General features: G+C 47.3%; 1 protein-coding gene across 10 annotated transcripts in view; it reads left to right on the top strand.

Annotated features, from left to right (window-relative positions):
- B3GNTL1 (UDP-GlcNAc:betaGal beta-1,3-N-acetylglucosaminyltransferase like 1) overlaps positions 1 to 19,471 on the top strand; it is a 98,003-nt gene that overhangs the window by 18,549 nt on the left and 59,983 nt on the right. The gene's annotated exons all lie outside the window — the stretch shown is intronic.

The raw sequence follows: 19,471 nt of genomic DNA, 5'->3' as shown, positions 1-19,471 counted from the left end.
CGCAGTGGGCAGGGAGAGGAAGAGCAAGTTGGACGTCTGGCCCCATCACTCCCAGAAACTGTAGGGAGGGAGGCAGGCAAGGGCTCAGAGCCACAAGGTCCCTGCTTCCAGGAGCAGGAAGCCCCCGGATTGGGCATCACGATGTCTCCGTTCTGGGCGTGGGCGTCTGAAAAGATGGTGATGCTGAAGTCTCACCAAGAAGACTTGCCCTGACTCCAGAGATTTGACTTGTTCTCAGGGTTTAGTTGGAAGAAATCAGGGCAGTAAATTTCGGTGAGCTTTGCGGTGGAATTTGCACGACCACCTTGCTGTCCTAGCCAAGGGCCTGGAGGCACAGAAGGGCCCCACAGTTCCTGGCTGAGGGTGGAGTAAGATTAGCAAACAAAAAGTCTGGCTTTTAAAGAAGGTAGCCCTAGGCACATATTGTGCATCAGGCCTGGGGCCTGAGTCCCTGGAGGTCTGTGGAAAAGAGGGCTTGTAACAGGGTTTTGTGGGGGGGGCCTGCGCTTCCTCCCCAGGGGTACCCGCCACTTTCCGCCACCGCAGAGAACCTGTCTGCGCCTGCTTCCCTGGGGACCCCGGCAGTGGTTAGCCACCAAGGAACAGTCTGTCCTGGATGGCCACAGCCCCCAGCAGGGGCTGCAGGCCCGAGGGGATGGCTCAGGGGATGCCCTGTCTTCCAGGAGGTGTGTTGGTGTCCTTAGTAAAGGACAGAGACAGGCCGTGCACCTGTGCTGCCCTCCGGTGTGGGGATGTCTTTGACTGCTGCCCCTGGCGCCTTTTCTCTGTGCACCTTGGTTTTACTTGTTTAGTTTCTGGTCTTGTTGGGTTTGCTTCGTTTCTAATGCTCATTACATTTCAGCCTTTCTTTTCACTTTTCTCACGTAAGGTTTAAGACGATTCATTTTCTTGTGGTGACCGTGGTGGGTGCCCCTCAGTCCTGAATAGCATGGTACACTTTGTAGCTTCCGCTGTGATTTCTTCTCCTTTTTAAGTGTAGACCTCAGGATTTCAGGAGCAGAGAGCTGAGTCAGTCACGAGCCTTGTTCAGGACACGCTCTCACCATGTGTCGTGCGTGTGTGGTCTGGTCGCTGTGTCTTCACTGTGTCGCCTAGAGCTAGAGCCGGCTTGCGCTCTGGCCCTACCCCTGCGGAGCTCTGGTATTTATACCAATCTGGAAAAGTTCGTTAAAAATTTCAGTTGTTTGCATGCGAGGAGTATCAGGCCGTGTGTGATATTTTAAAACTTAACGTTGTTAAGATGTATCCATACTGTTGTTGCCAATCTTTATAGTTCATTCAGGTTTTAAAGATTGAGGTGAAATTTATATACTGTGAAATGCAGGATTTCAATGTGAAAATTGTGTACGAGGTGAACAATTTGGTGAGTTTTGACAACTGTGTACCCCTAACACCCCAGTCAAAATACAGAATGTTTCCACCACCCAGAATGTGGGCCAGAGAGCACCGCGTGGGGCTCGAATCTGCAGGAAGAATCACACAGCGTGCCCCCTTGTGTGTAGCTTTTCGCTCAGCGTAACGGTTCTCCGTGGCATTTTGTATGTCGGCAGCTTATCTTTTTATTGTCTGTTGTGTGGACGTGCCACAATTCGTTTTTATGCTGTACTGTTTACTGACATTTGGGCAGTTTCCTATCTGGGTTATTTTAGCGAAAGCACCGTGAACATTCGCATCCAAGCCTTTTTGTGGACTGCGTCTCCACCGCGCCTGGGAACATACCAAGGGGTGGAGTTGACAAGTCATAGGGTGACACTTGCTTCGCCTTCAGAGAACCTGCCGAGCCCAGAGGCTGCCCCGCGCCCGCGTGGCGGCTCTCCACCTTCTGGTGCCGCGGACGCTGTCAGCCTCAGTGCCAACCATTCAGCAGACGTGCCGTGCGTCTCGTGGCCGCTGTAGTTAGCGCTTTCCTGCTGCCGATGATGTCGAGCACCTCTTCTTGGGTTTATTGGCCGTTCATTTCTTTTGTGAAATGTCTCCAAATCTCTTGCCTTTTTTTTTTTTTAATGGGCCATTCATCTTGTTACTAGTTACGAAAGTTCTATATTTTGGATGCAAGTCCTTTGTCAGATTCCTGTACTGTAAATATTTTCTCCCCACTGTCACTTGCCTTCATATTTAATGGTGTCTTTTGATGAGCAGAACTTCTAAATTTTATTGAACTTCGGTTTAGAGGTTTTTTTTCTTTTATACTTATTTTTTTTCTAAGAAATCTCTGCTTGCCCCAGAGGAGAAACTATTATCATATTTTTTTCTAGTAGCTTATGGTTTTTACTTTTATATTCAGATCATTGTCTATCTCATACTAATTTCTGTGTGCAGCAGGACTCAAGGCTAGTTGGTGTTTATGTGGGGACTCGGTCACAGCACACTTCGTAGAAGACACTGCCTTTTCTCCGTGGAGTTGCCCCAGTGCTCCTGCCGAAAGGCAGTCGGCACACCAGTGCGGGTTCATTTCAGCCCCTGTCCTGTCCTGTTTGTGTGCGGCCCGCACAGCACTGCACACACACCGATGGAGTGCATGTGCCCATCCCCCGGGAAGGCTGCTTCCAGCTGTGTCACAGTCTGTTGCGGGAGCGAGGGCGCCTCGTGCGGCCATCTGGGGGAGGGACGCAGCGCTGCCGTTGTGCGGCTGCCGCCCTCAGAGCCCTGGCTGTGGGTGGGTCCACAGCCCCTCAACACTCAGTATTGTCAGTCTCTTGACTTTTGCTTGCGCCTCACTGTCTCGACCTGTGCCTCCTGATCGGGAATCGTGGCGAGAACAAGCTCGGTGGCTCCCTTTTCTTCGGACGTGAGCTTTTGTCTTGTTGCCCATTTTTCTGTTTCAAACGTAAAGAAAAGTCGCAAAGACAGTACGAGAGCTCTGGTTTGCGGCCAGCATTGTGCCTGTCACCCCGAGTACTTTGTTTCCTACAAAGAAGGACGTCTCCTCCAAGCAGAGCAGGGACACATACATGACATATGCCCCCACGCCTAGCCTGCTTGTGTGTCACCTGCTCAGAACCACACACCGCAGTTACGTGTCTGTTTCCTTCATCCTCTCAGTCTGGGACATTCCATAGCCTGTCCTTGATACTTTGGACAGTCCCAGGTACTTCTCTTGTAGACTGCCCCTTCAAACAGGTTGTCTGATTTCTTCATGCCAGTGTTAGGCCAGTGTCTTTGTCCAGAGCACCTTCTTGTTGCCCCCTCGGTGCGTGTGATTTTGATTTGCCCTGTTCCTGACCGTGCTGTGTCTGGTCATTTGGTGAAGGTGGCATCTGGACAGTGGGAGCTCTGGCAGGCCCTCATGAGCTCTCTCACGGATTGCCTCTTCAGCCAGCCTTTCCTGTGGGCACGCCAGGGTCTGTGGGGGGGCGGGGTCCTTGGTCGGGAGAAGATGGTTGTGGTCTGCAGTGAAGGCAGGGCGCCGAGTGGAACTTGACCACAGGTGGTACATAAAAATGAAATGCTTTTGCACAAAGAGGGCTTCTAAGACCCCTTTGCTGGGTTGCATTTTGGCTCGTTGGCCGCTGGGACACAGTCTGGTGGCAGCTCCCAGGCTGCTGCTCGGATGGTAGTTCATTCATTCATGTGCCAGGTGGTACTGGGGACAAGGGGTATAGCAGTCAACGAATCAGACCAGAGCAAAAGCCAACGTCTCCACTGCGACATCAGGCCCTGTGGCCTTCTCGCCTCCTACTGCCTCCACGGACCCTTGCGTACTGTCTCATGCACAAGCCAGGCCCATGTCCCCTCCAGCTTCTCAGCGAGGCCCAGGAGGAGCTCCACCCCCTGCCTGCACACAGGATGCCCTGCTGACAGCACTCGCCACCTTGCAGGCGCCTGCCACGGACATGGTGTGCCTTGGCCTGGGCCCTCACGGTTCAGGACACTCTGTAGAAGGGGCTTGTGTGCGCTGTGAGCCTGAGGGGCACTGTTTCCACTTACTTAGGTCTTTGTGTCTTTCCTACAGGTTTGTGAAGTTTGTGCTGTGTTGGCGTTTTCTTTGAAGCAGCTGTAGAGAGATGGTGCAGTATTGCTTTCTGCATTCACTTGCTCGTTGTCAGTATAAACAAATGTGATTATTTTTGTGTGTTGATCCTGCAGAACTCCCTTTTAGCTCTAGGTTTGGGGCTACATTCCTGAGGATTTCCTAGGTAGACAGTCGTGCCATCTGCAAATAAGGACAGTTTTATTTCTTCCTCTCCTGTCTCTGTGCCCCTCATCTCCGCTCTTGCCTCACTGCACCGAATAGACCCTGTGCTGTGCTGGGTGACAGCAGCGCCCTTGGCTTACCAGGATCCTGCGCAGAACCTGCTGAGCACTGTGGGCCACGTGCTGGCTGAGAGCTTTCCGCGTGAATAGGTGTTGGGGTTTGCCTCATGTTTCTTTCTGGGTCAGTTGCGATTTGTTGGTTTTTAAAATATGTGTGTTACTGAAGATTTGTAAGATTTTTTTCCATGGTTTTAGAATTTGGAATTTTTCTGATTTGGAAATTTTCTGATCGTTCCTGGAATTTGGTGAGCTCTTTCAAAGCATAGTCTCAAGGTTTTTTTCAAATAGATAAATTTTCCTATATTAGCTTCTAGTCTCCTCTTTTTCTATTTTGTTTTTCCCTTTTGGGTCTCTTGTGCTTGAATGTTGGGTCTTACAGTCTGCTCATCCCTTTGGGATTTCTATTTCCTTCTAATTTTGCATCTTACAGTTTGACCTTCCAGCTGTGAGCCATGACCACCTAAAAGCCGTGGCTTTTAGGAGTGGGATCTTTTGCTTTCAGGTCCCGTCCCTGGCGTGCCCCTGTTTTGTCTGCTCCCCCAGCAGCTCCAAGGGCAGCCGCTTCTCTCTGCTTCCCAGGCCCTCTGAGATGGGTTCATGGCTTTTTGTTTGTTTGGTGCTTTCTGCCCCCTGGGAGGCTGGGCTGAACTGTCCCGGGGCCAAGGCGTCAGGTGTGTAGTCCTGGGGCCCAGCCCTTCCATTCACACACGGGTGGCCTCTGCTGGGCCCCACGGCAGGCCTGTGATCCAGGTGTCCTTGGTTTCTGGTCCTTTCTCTCCCAGCCTCCCCCTTTCCTCGGTCCTCCTGACAGATCAGGGGATCTTCCTGGTGCACTTGTGGCGAGTTCCTGGAGCATGGAGTTGAGCCTGGGGACCACTGGCTGCTCTCTCCTCGAGACCCTGCATGACCGTGGCCTTTTGCTGCTCTCTGGGCGGCCAGCGTGTTCAGTGGAGGTGTTGGTGGTGCTGGCGGGGACAAGTGGCATGACACAGACCTTGGGCCTGCTCCCTTTAGCATGCTGGAATCTGCTTCCCTCACTGCGGGAGCTCTCAGGTCATGCTATGGTCGTCAGAGGGCAACCCGGGGCCTTGCCCACCTCACCCAGAGTGGGGATCCACATCGAGGATGAGAGGCTTCCGTCAGGCCTGGCTCTGGCCTTCCATCGACACATTTAGATCCTCCAGAGTGGTCTCATTCATGGGGGTCATTCCCTGGACTGTCCCCACCCTTTCCTTCCATTCCTTCCACACAGGTAGCCCCACCTGTACCCACTGAGCAGACGTTTGTACCAAGCAAGTCTGTCGTCCCGTGAAACCTGCCTGTCTCAGAGATGTGAGGAAGGTGGCTGTGGGGGCTCCTGTGCCCATGCCCATGACACATCTCGGGCCTCCTGCATGACCCGGCCTTTCTCTGTGGTCCTGCTGCTGTTCAGAAAACCGCACGCCTCCTCCAGCAGGGCTGTGTGCTTAAGTTAGAAGCGGGGACGGTGGCTGTTACTGAGTTGGCCACGGCGGGATTGGTGTGCAGAGTAGTCCCTCCAAAATACAGTGCCACGTGCTTAAGGGGATCTTTGATTCGGTCTTTTCTGAGTGAGTTTCCCAAGAAAGAGAACAGAAGTGTTTGGACACCCACCTTGGTGCTGTCATAGTGCCCAGAGGGCACAGGGCTGTGTGGACAGAGCGTGGCCCTCACTGGAGTGCCCACAGGCCACCTGCCCAGGGCCCCCACGAAGGCCTCAGCACACGGAGACTACGTGGGCCTCGGAGCCTCTTTCCCTACAAGCTGGAGGGCTGCTTTGCCTCCTGGACACATCGGAGCCCTCATATCCTGGGCAGCCTTGGACCCTCAAGTTGTTGGCTCTGTGCTTACCGTCTTTCACCTTTGAGTCCAAATGGGCGTGTGGAACCCAACAGGGCCCTGTGTCAGGTGGCCCCAGCATCTCCAGGGTTTGACACGCACAGTCTGGCTTTTGTCTGGCAGAGCGGGAGGTCCTGTGACTCATTTGTGAGTGCCAGAAAGTGATTTGAACCACTTTTGCCATGAAGCATTTTGTCCAAACTGCTAGGAAGTAGCAATGCTGACTGATTCAGAGGCTCGCGGTTCATGTTTCTGTTTCCCTCTAGTTCTGTCCCGGGCATTTGGGGAGGGTGGAAGGTTGAGGCAGACGGAAGGGGGCTGAGTGCCTACAGGGCTGGGACTGGAGACCTGGCTCTGCTCGGAGACTTTGGAGAGCAAGGCATTTGAGCACAGGTGTGGCTGTCACTGAGAGGCCGCTGGGTGGTGGTGTTTGCTCTATTTAGAGCGGCCCACCAGCCAGTAACTTGTTAGACACGCCTGTTGCCAGCGGGTCAGAAGGTTTGTTTTTTCTCCTCTCTGCATCATGTGCCCACCGATTTTTATGTCTCACTTACGGGGTCATTCAGAAAAGAGTATTGTTGTCCGCTCCGTAGAATGTGCTGCGACTTTAGAAAACGGGCAACGTCACGGGCTCAGGTCTGCGACAAGCAGAGCCAGCTGGGTGCCAGGCCTGCAGATGCTTGCTTTTCCGACTGAGCGTCAGCTAGAGATTTCGGCTCCACAGGCGAGTGGGGGTGGGTGGGGTGGTGAGCTGCTCCTGCCCGAAGGAAGCAGGAGAAAGCAGGAGAAAGAAGTACGGGGCCTCCGGGCTGGCGCCTCGCGGCCTCTGAGTCATCTCTGGTCTCACCGATACTGGCATGCAGGGTTTCGTGTGAATAGGTTCAGAACTGAGGTGAGCTTCAGCAGTTCGCAAGCCAAAGTCCTTTTGCCGTTTTATAAAGTCATCCCTTTCATTCTGTCTTAAACAATGCGTCTGGTAAATACACGCTCCCCTCCATTCAAATAAACAATTGGCAGAAAACTCAAAGTTCTGTTTAAAGGTTGTTTTACGGACTTTATCAACTGATGGGAGTGTGTTGATGCCTGTGTGGTACTCGGCCTCTGGGGGTATTTGCTAGGACCTGGCTTGCAGCCCCCGTTGTGCTGCCAGGGCGGGGGCAGCACTGGGGGGCGGTCAGGGTGGCCACCTCCCGCCCCCGCCCGCCTCTCCTTCTCCAGACTCGCCAAAGCCTCTCCTTCCTGGGCTTCCTCTCCTCCTCTTTCCTGAGAAATAAATTATGGGCTCTGTTTTAGACCCGAGACCGGGAGGGCGTTAGCTGGGTCAGGAGCCGGGCCACGTGATCTCAGCAGTGACTCTCCCCCAAAAGGCTCGCCTGGATCCTCTGAGAAGCGGACGGTGTCTGTCTCCTGGTTTGATGGGCAGCTGCAAATCAGTGCTGCTCTGGGGGGCGGGGTGCCCACTCGTGCTCTCGGAAGGAAGAGAGATTCCTTCTCGGCACTCATGAAGAGCCTCCCTGGAGCAGACAACAGTTGAGGAAAGGGCCGTGTGAGCCCAGAAGTCTCCGCACGTGTCCGCTCACACTGTCCACGGGAGTCGCACTCACTCCCTCTGCGCGTGTCCGCTCACACTATTCACGGGAGCCGCACTCACTGCACACGTGTCCGCTCACACTGCCCCACGGGAGCCGCACGCAGCTGTTTGGTGGTTGACAGGCTCCAGCTCTCGTCGAGCGCCACTAACCATGATTTCTTACAGAGACTCAGGCCCCGGACAGCAGTGAGCCTTTGAGCTATTTTCTGTTTGTGTAGCGTGTTTTCGTTGTGAGGCTTAGGAAAGGGGGAGGACCCGGGTGTTTGCCCAGCTGTTCCCTCGAGCGCCGGTCCTGAAACCCCGCCGGCCAGGGGGAGGGCTTGCTGCAAACGTGGGTTGGGACCGCTGCGAACGAAAAGACCCCAGGCCCCGCAGGCAGACTCTGTCTGCCCTCACAGGCTTCCAGACACTTCCTTCCGCAGCCAGCCAGCTCCGGTGGCCTCCACCCGAGGAGGAGAAGGTGGCGCACCTCCTGTCCCACTCCAGTGGCAGTGACTTCTCCGCTCCCTGCCCTCTCTGTCCCTCTGTCCCACGTACCCCTGCTGGTTCCTACAGTCACGCTGGCCTGGCAGACAAGAGGGGCCGCTGTGACGGAGCTGGCAGGGGTGCACGCGGGGACTCTGCCCTGGAGACCTGCTGGCTCGGGAACCGGCGGCGGGCAGGGGGTGCAAGGCAAGGGGCCTCTGCTCTCAGCTGCATGAGCCCTGGGCAGTCCCCCATCCTGCCCCTGCAGCCTGGACTCCCCTGTGCTCCTCCTCCCTCCCGCTGAGTCTCTTGCTCATCTGAGGAATTCTTTTCTTCTCTCTCAGTTAAAGGGGTTTCCTTTCTCAGAGGAGCAGGGAGCCAGGGCTGGGGCACTGGCCACACAGTCCAGGTTCTGTCAGTGGAGGGGCCACACAACTTGAACGTGTGTGTGTTCAGTGAATCTGCATGTGTGACCCTAAATGTCTTTTGTGTGTGCTTCTGCTACAGTTACGGCTATAGAAAAGTTGTGTATGCACACGGGTGGGGGCTGGAAACTCAGAGCAGTAAAATCCGTGCTTTGGGGAGATGGTGGTTCTCCGGAACATTTCTGGTGTCGCCGTGGCACCTGTGCAGTAAACCCAGAACTATGATGATGATTTTAGAAAGCACCATGGAGTGAACTCAGCTTCAACTTTCTTCCTAAATAGTGGGTGTGATTGATTAGAGATATATTTAAAATCAACCGGGGGCGCCTGGGTGGCGCAGTCGGTTAAGCGTCCAACTTCAGCCAGGTCACGATCTCGTGGTCCAGGAGTTCGAGCCCCGCGTCAGGCTCTGGGCTGATGGCTCAGAGCCTGGAGCCTGTTTCCGATTCTGTGTCTCCCTCTCTCTCTGCCCCTCCCCCGTTCATGCTCTGTCTCTCTCTGTCCCAAAAATAAACGTTAAAAAAAAAAAAAAAGTTTAAAATCAACCTGACTGAGTTATTCCTTCTATATAATAAAATACACCCATTTAAAGTGCACATTCAGTGGGTCTGACAAACGTCTGCACCCGCGTGAGGACCGCCTCAGTCCAGGCTACCATTTCCTTGTGCTGCTTCACACCCGTCGTGCCCGGCCCCTGGAAGCAGCTACCAACGGATTTCTTTAGATTAGTCATGTAACTATGGAGTCATCTGTTCTTTCCACCCCTGAGGGTTTTTTCCTGTTCTAGAACCTCATAGAAATGGAATCATACAGAATGTGCTCTTGTGGTTGGCCGTTTTTGCTCAGCATACGCTGAGATTCGTCTGTGTTGTTGCTGACATCAGCGAGTCAGGCTTTTTTGCTGCCAAGCTGCATGTTCCAGGGTGCACCTCCTGTAGGTGCCCGTCGGGGGACAGTGTTTGCCTACCTTGAGTACAGACACCATGGAAGTTTGTGCGGGTCTTACCGTGGACATGTACGTCGTTTCTTCTGATCAACGTTTAGGGACAGAGCTGGTGGATGATGTAACACGTTGGCCTTTGTGAGAAACTTTAGAACTATTTTCCAAAAGGATGAACCATTTTATAGTCCCGGCGATTTAAGAGAGCTCCAGTTGTCCCGAGTTCTTACCAACACTTGGAGTTGTCCGTCTTTGTGATTTGAGCCCTGTGGCATGCCTGTGGGACTGTCTCCTTGTAGGTTTAGATTGCATCTTCCTGGTGACTAAATGTGCTTGCTGTGTCTTCATTTGGGTGCTGACTGATCACACATGTCTCTTCCTGTGTGAAGTGTCTTCCAAGTCTTTTGACTTTTTTATTAAGTTGTTTGTCTTGGTCTTGAGTTTTTTGTTGTTTTTTTTTTCAACCTTTATTTATTTTTGGGACAGAGAGAGACCGAGCATGAATGGGGGAGGGGCAGAGAGAGAGGGAGACACAGAATCGGAAACAGGCTCCAGGCTCTGAGCCATCAGCCCAGAGCCTGACGCGGGGGGCTCGAACTCCCGGACCGCGAGATCGTGACCTGGCTGAAGTCGGACACTTAACCGACTGCGCCACCCAGGCGCCCCTGGTCTTGAGTTTTAAGATACAGATTCTTTCTCCCAGTACATGGCTTGCCTTTGTTTTTATTTCTTAAAAGTGTTTTAATGAAGAGAAGTTGTCCATTGTGATTAAGTCCATTTCATCAGTTTTTCCTGTCAAGATTTGTGTTTGTGTGTCCCTTCTAAGAAAATAAGAAACCTTTGTCTACACCAAGACTGTCTCCCTGTTTTTCCTAGAGGTTTTACTATTTTGTCTTTTACACATAAGTGTGTTACCTGTTTTGGGTTAATCTCAGTGTGTTGTGAAGAAGGGATTGCGGTGACAGTCTCCCTCCCCTAACCCAGTCCCAGCACCTGGGCTTGGCATCTCTGTTGAAGGCCGAGTGGCAGACACAGCATGGGTCCCGTGTCTCTGTGCTCATGTTCTCCTTCACGCTGCCTTCGTTCATGTGGCATAGTCATGCTGAAAAAAATCAGGTATGGTTAAATCTTCCAGCTGTGTTCTTCCTTTTCAAAGTTGTTTGTTTGTTTTTAGGTCTTTTGAATGTCTGCAAACATTTAGAATCTGCTCTCAAGTCTGCTTGGACTTTTATTGGAATTGCATTGAATTTGTAGATCCATTTTGGGGTCTTACTGATCCTGAATGTTCTAATCCATAAACATGGTACATCTCTCCATTTATTTAGGCCTTCTTACATTTTTCAGAAATGTTTTATAGTTTTCAGGTTACAGGTCTTTCATCTTAACAAAATACATCACTAAGTATTTTATGGCTTTTGGTACTATCAGAAATTAGTATGAAAAGTAAATCCCCCAGTTTTATTGCTGTAATGTGCTAAATTACCTTATTAGTTATAGTACGTTTTTTGTTTGTTTGTTTTTTAATTAAGAATTCACTGTGAAGTGACGAACAGACTTTTACGTGTTTCTGTCTGACTGTGAGCCTTTATCCCCTGTTCTTGGCTCGCTGTAATGGCTAGGACTCTGGGGCAGAGTCCTACAGAAGTGGTTCTGCTCAGAACTCTTGTGTTTGTGTCATCACTTACACTACGAAGAAAAACGCATGCAGAGAAGAGCACCAGATGTAAATGTACAGCTCAGCGAGTTTCATACAGCAGGTATTTGCGTAGCCACGCTGGAAGCCCCTTCTTGCTTCTACCTGATTACCTTCCTTATTCCCCCCAAAGTTAAATACGCTCCTGTTTTCTGAGGTGATAGTCCTGCCTTTTTCTGAACTTTTATAAGTGGTGTCATTTATAGTTTTTTGGATCCAGCTTATCTCACTCTATAGCTTGCCTTTTCACTCTCTGAAAGCTACCTAGTGATGAATAGAGTTCTTAATTTTAAGGCAGATCAATGTAGTAATCTTTTCCTTTACAGTCAGTCCCTCATGCCTTCTTCTTGAGGTATTTTTTTCCTACTTTTAGGCGCTGAAGTTATTCTCTTAGTTCCAGATGCGTTCTTTCTTTTTTGCCTTTTATATTCTGATCTAAACTCCACTTGGAATTGCTCTTGTTCATTTTTATTGAAGTTCAACACATACATAGTTCAGGGCGCAGGTCGTAAGTATGCAGTTCGCTGAGTTATAGGAAACTGTGCCGTCCTGCGTAGTCATCTGCAGGTGCAGGGCTGGAGCATTGCCAAGGTCCCACACCCCCTCTTGCTCCTTGTCAGAAATCCCATCCTCTTCTCCACACCCAAAGTTAGTTTTGTCTTATTTTGACCTTTATGTAATTCCTTATGTAGTCTTTTGTGTCTGGCTTATCTTGCCCAACATTACATTTTGGAGATTAATGCTGATTTTTGTGTAGCAGCATTTCACTACCTTTCATTGCTGTGTGATAGTACAATGTATGGAGAGGCCACCTCCACCCTTCTGCTGGCTGGACATTTGGGTGTTTGAGTGATGTTGAGTAATGCTTGTACATCTCTTTTGGCACACGGCCACTGTACATCTGCTGGTCACACACATGGGGAGGGACTGGCGTGCCCGCAGTGCTGTGCTCACCTGCAGCAGGCACTTGTCCAGTGGTATGAGGGTGTGCTACCTGGCCTGTCTCCTCCCAACCATTCCTGTGACTTGTCTTCTTCACTTGAGTCATCTGGTCATCACATGGCAGTACCTGTTTGTGGTTTTAAATTCATTTCCCTGATGGCTGACAGGGTTGCAGGTAGATATTTGGATATTTTCTTCGTGTACAGCCTGCTCATGTCTCTTGCCCATTTTTTATGATGTTGCCTCTTTTTTCTTCAATAGGAGTTATTCAGATGTGTCGGATACAAGTCCTTTGTTGAACTTATGAATTACAAATAGCTCCCCCCACTGTGTGGCTTTATCTTTTATTCTTTTAGTAGAGTTTTAGATGAATAGAAGTTTCTAATTTACTGCAGTCCAGTTCACCAATCTTTTCCTTATTGTTAGTGCTTTTTCCCCCAGTTGTGAAATTTTTGTTTACCTCACTCATGAAGATATTTTTCTATATCATTCTCTAGAAATTTTATTTGTTACTTTTCCCATTCTGATTTACAGCTGAGCTAGAAATCACTTCTGTTTGCATGTGGGTAGAGGTCCTGAATGACTCCTTCTCGTAGGGATTTCCAGTGGGTGTAACATTGTTCATTGAAAGGAAGGTCCTTGCTCAGCAGCTGTCCAGTGTGGACGTGTGTAGGGCCTGTTTCTGGCCTCTGTGTTCTGTCCAGTCAGGCTATTGATCTGTCCTTTGCCACATTGCAGCTTTAGAGAACAAACACAGTGTAGTTTGATTCTCTAAGCCCCCTTATTCATCTACTTCAATACTTCTAGCTATTTTCTTCTAAATCTTTTTGCATTTTTATATAAATATTAGAGTCATTTATTAATTTTCAAAGCATCTCCAGTGAGGATTTTGATTGGAATTATGTTGAATCCATAGATCAGTTATGGGAGGACCGACTTCTTTATGGTATTTCGGTTTCCTAACAGTGAACATATGTCCATTCTTTTACTTACCTCAGTAGCCGTGCATGGCTTCAGTCCTTTGTTAAATTAATTGCTTGGTATTTGCTTTTTTAAAAACATTTTTTTCAGCTTACTGAACTATAATTCATATAAAATCCACCCACTTAAAGTGTACAGTTTGGTGGGTTTGGTGTGTTCACAGTGTTGTGCGGTCATCACCACGGGACACACACCCCCATTAGCTCCTGCTCCCCACCCCCAGCTCCCAACCGGGCACCACTGGCTCCCTTTCTATCTCTGTGGCTTGCCTGTTGTGGACAGTTCCTACAAGTGGAACGAACACAGTTTGGTCTCTGTGACCAGCTTCCTGTGCTTTTCCATCGCATTGCAACCAGAGTCAGAGCTTCATTTCTTCCTGTTATAGGGTCATGGTCCACTGTATGCATGGACCACCTTTACCTTCTGATGGCATTTGGGTTGTTTCCACCTTTTGTCTATTATGCATAACGCAGTCATGAACATTCCTGTACCAGTTCCTGTGTGGACAGACATGTTCAGTTCTCATGGGTATAAACCCAGGAGTGCTGTGTTGCTCCATGTTTAACATTTTGAGGAATTGCCAGACTGGTTTTTAGAGGAGCTACACCACCTTACATTCTCACCAACAATATAGGAGAATAATTTGATGTTTTCTGATATTGTAAGTGGCATCATTTAGAGCATTTTGTAGATCTAGAGAAATTAATTTTTATATATAGAGAGAAAGTAATTTAATTTTGCTTATCAATCTTGTACTCCGAAACCTTGCTAAATTTACTTTTAATTCCACTGTTTCTCTGTTGATTATTTGGGTTGTTTATGTATACATTTTTCCTCTTTCTAAACCTTGTGCTTTTTATTTTATTTTATTTTTAATTTTATTAATGTTTATTCATTTTTGAGAGAAAGAGAGACAGAGCATGAGCAGAGGAGGGGCAGAGAGAGAGGAAGACACAGAATCTGAAGCAAGCTCTAAGCTCTGAGCTGTCAGCACAGGGCCCAATGCAGAGCTCAAACTCACAAACCATGAGATCATGACCTGAGCCGAAGTTGGACGCTTAACTGACTGAGCCACCCAGGCGCCCCTTATTTTTTTCTTTTTAAGACAGAGTGCTAGAGGGGGAGAGGAGCAGCGGGAGAGTGAGAGAATCCCAAGCAGGTTCCACGCTCACTGCAGAGCCTGATGCAGGGCTCAGTCCCATGACCCTGGGACCATGACCTGAGCCGAAATCAAGAGTCACTCAACCGACTGAGCCACCCAGGTGCCCCTCTAAGCTTTGTGCCTTTTATTTATTTTTCTTTCTTTTCTTTAAAAAAAATTTTTTTTTAACGTTTATTCATTTTTGAGAGACAGAGTGTGAGCGGGGGAGGGGCAGAGAGAGAGGGAGACACAGAATCTGAAGCAGGCTCCAGGCTCTGAGCTGCCAGCACAGAGCCCAACACGGGGCTCAAACTCACGGACTGTGAGATCATGACCTGAGCCGAAGTCAGATACTTAACCGACTGAGCCACCCAGGCGCCCCTTATTTATTTTTCTTAACTTGAGTCTCTAGTAAATTTTTAATTTACATCCAAGTTAGTTACCATATGGTGCAACAATGATTTCAGGAGTAGATTCCAGTGATTCATTCCTTACGTGTAACACCCAGTGCTCATCCCAACAAGTGTCTTCCTTAATATACCTTCCCCATTTAGCCCATCCCCCCTCCCACAACCCCTCCAGCAATCCTCTGGTCTCTATATTTAAGAGTTTCTTATGTTTTGTCCCCCTCCCTGTTTTTATGATATTTTTGCTTCCCTTCCCTTATGTTCATCTGTTTGTATATTAAATTCCTCACATGAGTGAAGTCATATGATACTTGCCTTTCTCTCACATACTAATTTCTCTTAGCATAATACCCTCTAGTTCCATCCACATAGTTGCAAATGGCAAGATTTCATTCTTTTTGATTCCCAAGTAATACTCCATTGTGTGTGTGTGTGTGTGTGTGTGTGTGTGTGTGTGTGTGTGTACCACATCTTCTTTATCCATTCCTCCATCGATGGACATTTGGGCTTTTTCTATACTTTGGTTATTGTCGATAGCACTACTATAAACATTGGGGTGCATGTGCCCCTTCAAAACAGCACACCTGTATCCCTTGGATAAACACCTACTAGTGCAATTGCTGGGTTATAGGGTAGTTCTATTTTTAATTTTTTGAGGAACCTCCATACTGTTTTCCAGAGTGGCTGCACCAGTTTGCAATCCCACCAGCAGTGCAAAAGAGATCCTCTTTCTCCGCATCCTCACCAACATCTGTTGTTGCCTGAGTTGTTAATTTTAGCCATTCTGACAGGCGTGAGGTGGTATCTCATTGTGGTTTTAATTTGTATTTCCCTGATGATGAGTGATGTTGAGCATTTTTTCATGTGTCTGTTAACCATCTGGATGTCTTCTTTGGAGAAGTGTCTATTCCTGTCTTTTTCCCATTTCTTCCCTGGAATATTTGTTTTTTGGGTGTTGGGTTTGTGATAAAGTTCTTTATAGATTTTGGATACTAACCCTTTATCTGATAATGTCATTTGCAAATATCTTCTCCCATCCTGTTGGTTGCCTTTTAGTTTTGCTGATTGTTTCCTTCGCTGTGCAGAAGCTTTTTATTTTGATGAGGTCCCAATAGCACATTTTTGCTTTTGTTTCCCTTGTCTCCAGAGACATGTTGAGCAAGAAATTGCTGCGGCCGAGATCGAAGAGGTTTTTGCCTGCTTTCTCCTCTAGGATTTTGATGGCTTCCTGTCTTACATTTAGGTCTTTCACCCCTTTTGAGTTTATTTTTGTGTATGGTGTAAGAAAGTAGTCCGGGTTCATTCTTCTGCATGTCGCTGTCCAGTTTTCCCAGCACGACTTGCTGAAGAGATTATCTTTATTCCATTGGATATTCTTTCCTGCTTTGTCAAAGATTAGTTGGCCATAGGTTTGTGGGTCCATTTCTGGTCTATTCTGTTCCATTGATCTGAGTGTCTGTTTTTGTGCCAGTACCATGCTGTCTTGATGATTACAGCTTTGTAATATATCTTGAAGTCCGGGATTGTGATGCCTCCAGCTTTGGTTTTCTTTTTCAGGATTGCTTTGGCTATTCAGTGTCTTTTCTGGTTCCATACACATTGTGGTGTGGGATTGTTTGTTCTAGCTCTGTGAAGAATGCTGGTATTATTTTGATAGGGATTGCATTGAACTTGTAGATTGCTTTAGGGAGTATCGACATTTTAACAATATTTGTTCTTCCTATCCATGAGCATGGAATAATTTTCCATTTTTTTGTGTCTTCTTCAATTTCTTTCATAAGCTTTCTATAGTTTTCAGTGTATAGATTTTTCACCTCTTCGGTTAGGTTTATTCCTAGGTATTTTATGGTTTTTGGTGCAATTGTAAATGGGATCGATTCCTTGATTTCTCTTTCTGCTGCTTAATTGACATAAAGGAATGCAGCTGGTTTTTGTGCATTGATTTTATATCCTGCAACTTTACTGAATTCATGGATCAGTTCTAGTGGTCTTTTGGTGGAATCTTTTGGGTTTTCCATGTAGAGTATCATGTCGTCTACAAAGAGTGAAAGTTTGACCTCCTCCCGGCCGATTTGGATGCCTTTTATTTCTTTGTGTTGTCTGATTGCTGAGGCTAAGACTTCCAATACTGTTGTTGATTAACAGTGGCAAGAGTGGACATCCCTGTCTTGTTCCTGACCTTAGGGGGAAAGCTCTCAGTTTTTCCCCATTGAGGATGATATTAGCATTGGGTCTTTCATATATGGCTTTTATGATCTCGCAGTATGATCCTTCTATCCCTACTTTCATGAGTATTTTTATCAAGAAAAGATGCTGTATTTTGTCAAATGTTTTCTCTGCATCTATTGAGAGGATCATGTGGTTCTTGTCCTTTATTTTATTGATGTGATAAGTCACATTGATTGTTTTGTGGATATTGAACCAGTCCTGCATCCCAGGTACAATCTCACTTGGTTGTGGTGAATAATTCTTTTAATGTATTGTTGGATCCAGTTGGCTAGTATATTGTTGAGGATTTTTGCATCCATGTTCATCAGGGAAATTGGTCTATAGTTCTCCTTTTTAGTGGGGTCTTTGTCTGCTTTTGGAATCAAGGTAATGCTGACTTCATAGAATGAGTTTGGAAGTTTTCTTTCCATTTCTATTTTTTGGAACAGCTTCAAGAGAATAGGTGTTAACTCTTCTTTAAATGTTTGGTAGAATTCTCCTGGAAAGCCATCTGGCCCTGGACTCTTGTTTGTTGGGAGATTTTTGATTAATGGTTCAATTTCTTTACTGGTTATGGGTCTGTTCAAATTTTCTATTTCTTCCTGTTTCAGTTTCGGTAGTTTATATGTTTCTAGGAATTTGTCCTTTTTTTTCCATATTGCCCATTTTATTGGCATATTAATTGCTCATAATATTCTCTTACTGTGTTTATTTCTGCTGTGTTCATTTTGATCTCTCCTCTTTCATTCTTGATTTTATTTATTTGGGTCCTTTCCTTTTTCTTTTTGATAAAACTGGCTAGTGGTTTATCAATTTTGTTAATTCTTTCAAAGAATCAGCTCCTGGTTTCATTGATCTGTTCTACTGGGTTTTTTTTGTTGTTGTTGTTTCAATACCATTGATTTCTGCTCTAATATTTATTATTTCCTGTCTTCTGCTGGTTTGGGGTTTTATTTGCTGTTCTTTTTCCAGCTCTTTAAGGTGTAAGGTTGTGCATCTGAGACCTTTCTTCCTTCTTTAGGAAGGCCTGGATTGCTGTATACTTCCCTCTTATGACTGCCTTTGCTGCATCCCAGAGGTTTTGGGCTGTGGTGTTATCATTTTCATTGGCTTCCATGTAGTTTTTAATTTCCTCTTTAACTTCTTGGTTAGCCCATTCATTCTTTAGTAGGATGTTCTTAGTCTCCAAGTATTTGTTACCTTTCTAAATTTTTTCTTGTGGTTGCTTTCGAGTTTCATAGCGTTGTGGTCTGAAAATATGCATAGCAAGATCTTGATCTTTTTTTACTTGTTGAGGGCTGGTTTATGTCCCAGTTTGTGATCTGTTATGGAGAATGTTCCATGTGCACTCGAGAAGAATGTGTACTCTGCTGCTTGAGAATGAAATGTTCTATATGTATCTGTTAAGTCCATCCAGTCCAGTTGTCATTCAAAGCCATTGTTTCCTTGTTGATTTTCTGTTTAGATGATCTGTCCCTTGCTGTAAGTGGGGTGTTGAAGTCCCCTACTGTTATGGTATTGTCAATGAGTTTCTTTGTGTTTGTGATTAATTGACTTATATATTTGGATGCTTCCCGTTTGGAGCATAAATGTTTACAACTGTTAGTCTAATAAATTGTTAACTAGAAGTCATGACAATGGCGTTTTCGTCTCCTTTGCAATCTCAGAGAGTGCACTGAACCCTTTCACTGTTAAGTATGTTGTTTGCTGTAGATTGTTGTCATACCTGTCCTTAATAAAGCTAGGGACGTTCTCTTCCAAAGCTGAAGAAAGAGTAGATGCCCCAGGCAGAGGAAGGGCTCCTGTCACTGTGCCTCCATCTGGACTATATCCCCCAACAACCCCTCAGGGCCTGCCCCTTGGGCTGGAAGACCCCCAGCATCAGCGCAGATATTTCCTCCAAGTCTTTTCACCTTCTGGTTATTCTGCACACAAATTTGAAATTTTGATGAAGCCTGTTGATCAGAGTTTTCTTTCTATCACTTGTGCTTTGTTGTCAGATGTAAGGATTCTTTGCTTAACTCAGGGTCACCAAGGTTTTTCTGAGTTTCCAGTTTTAGCTCTCACATTTAGGTCTGTGGTCTACTTTGAATTCCTTTTGTGTGTGGTGGGGATTGATGTTCATTTTTCCCTTCCAGTACTGAGGCCCCAGCCTTTGCCTTGCCTGGGCCATTCCTCTGCTTGTGGCTCTGCCTGTGTGGGTCTGCACACATCCCCGGGCCAGGTGGTAGCTCTGTGGCTGTGAGTTTTGAATCAGAAAGCATAAGATCTCCATCGTGTTTCTTCTTTTGTCAAGACTGCCATCGCCATTCTGGGTCTTTACTTCTCCATGGGAATTTCAGGATCAGCCTGCCAATTTCCATAAAGACACAAGTAGAGGTTTTGGTATGTATTGTAGTGAATCCATAGGTCAGTTTGGGGAGAACTGTTTTGTAATATTGAGTCTTCTGATCCACTAATGCATGATGTCTCTTCTGTTCATTTAGATCATTCACTTGTTTCAGCAATGTTTTCTGATTTCCACTGTACAAGCCTTGGCACTTCTT

Source organism: Acinonyx jubatus, chromosome E1, assembly GCF_027475565.1.
Source record: "Acinonyx jubatus isolate Ajub_Pintada_27869175 chromosome E1, VMU_Ajub_asm_v1.0, whole genome shotgun sequence".
Classification (NCBI taxonomy): domain Eukaryota; kingdom Metazoa; phylum Chordata; class Mammalia; order Carnivora; family Felidae; genus Acinonyx; species Acinonyx jubatus.
This window is presented reverse-complemented; position numbering and strand designations above follow the sequence as displayed.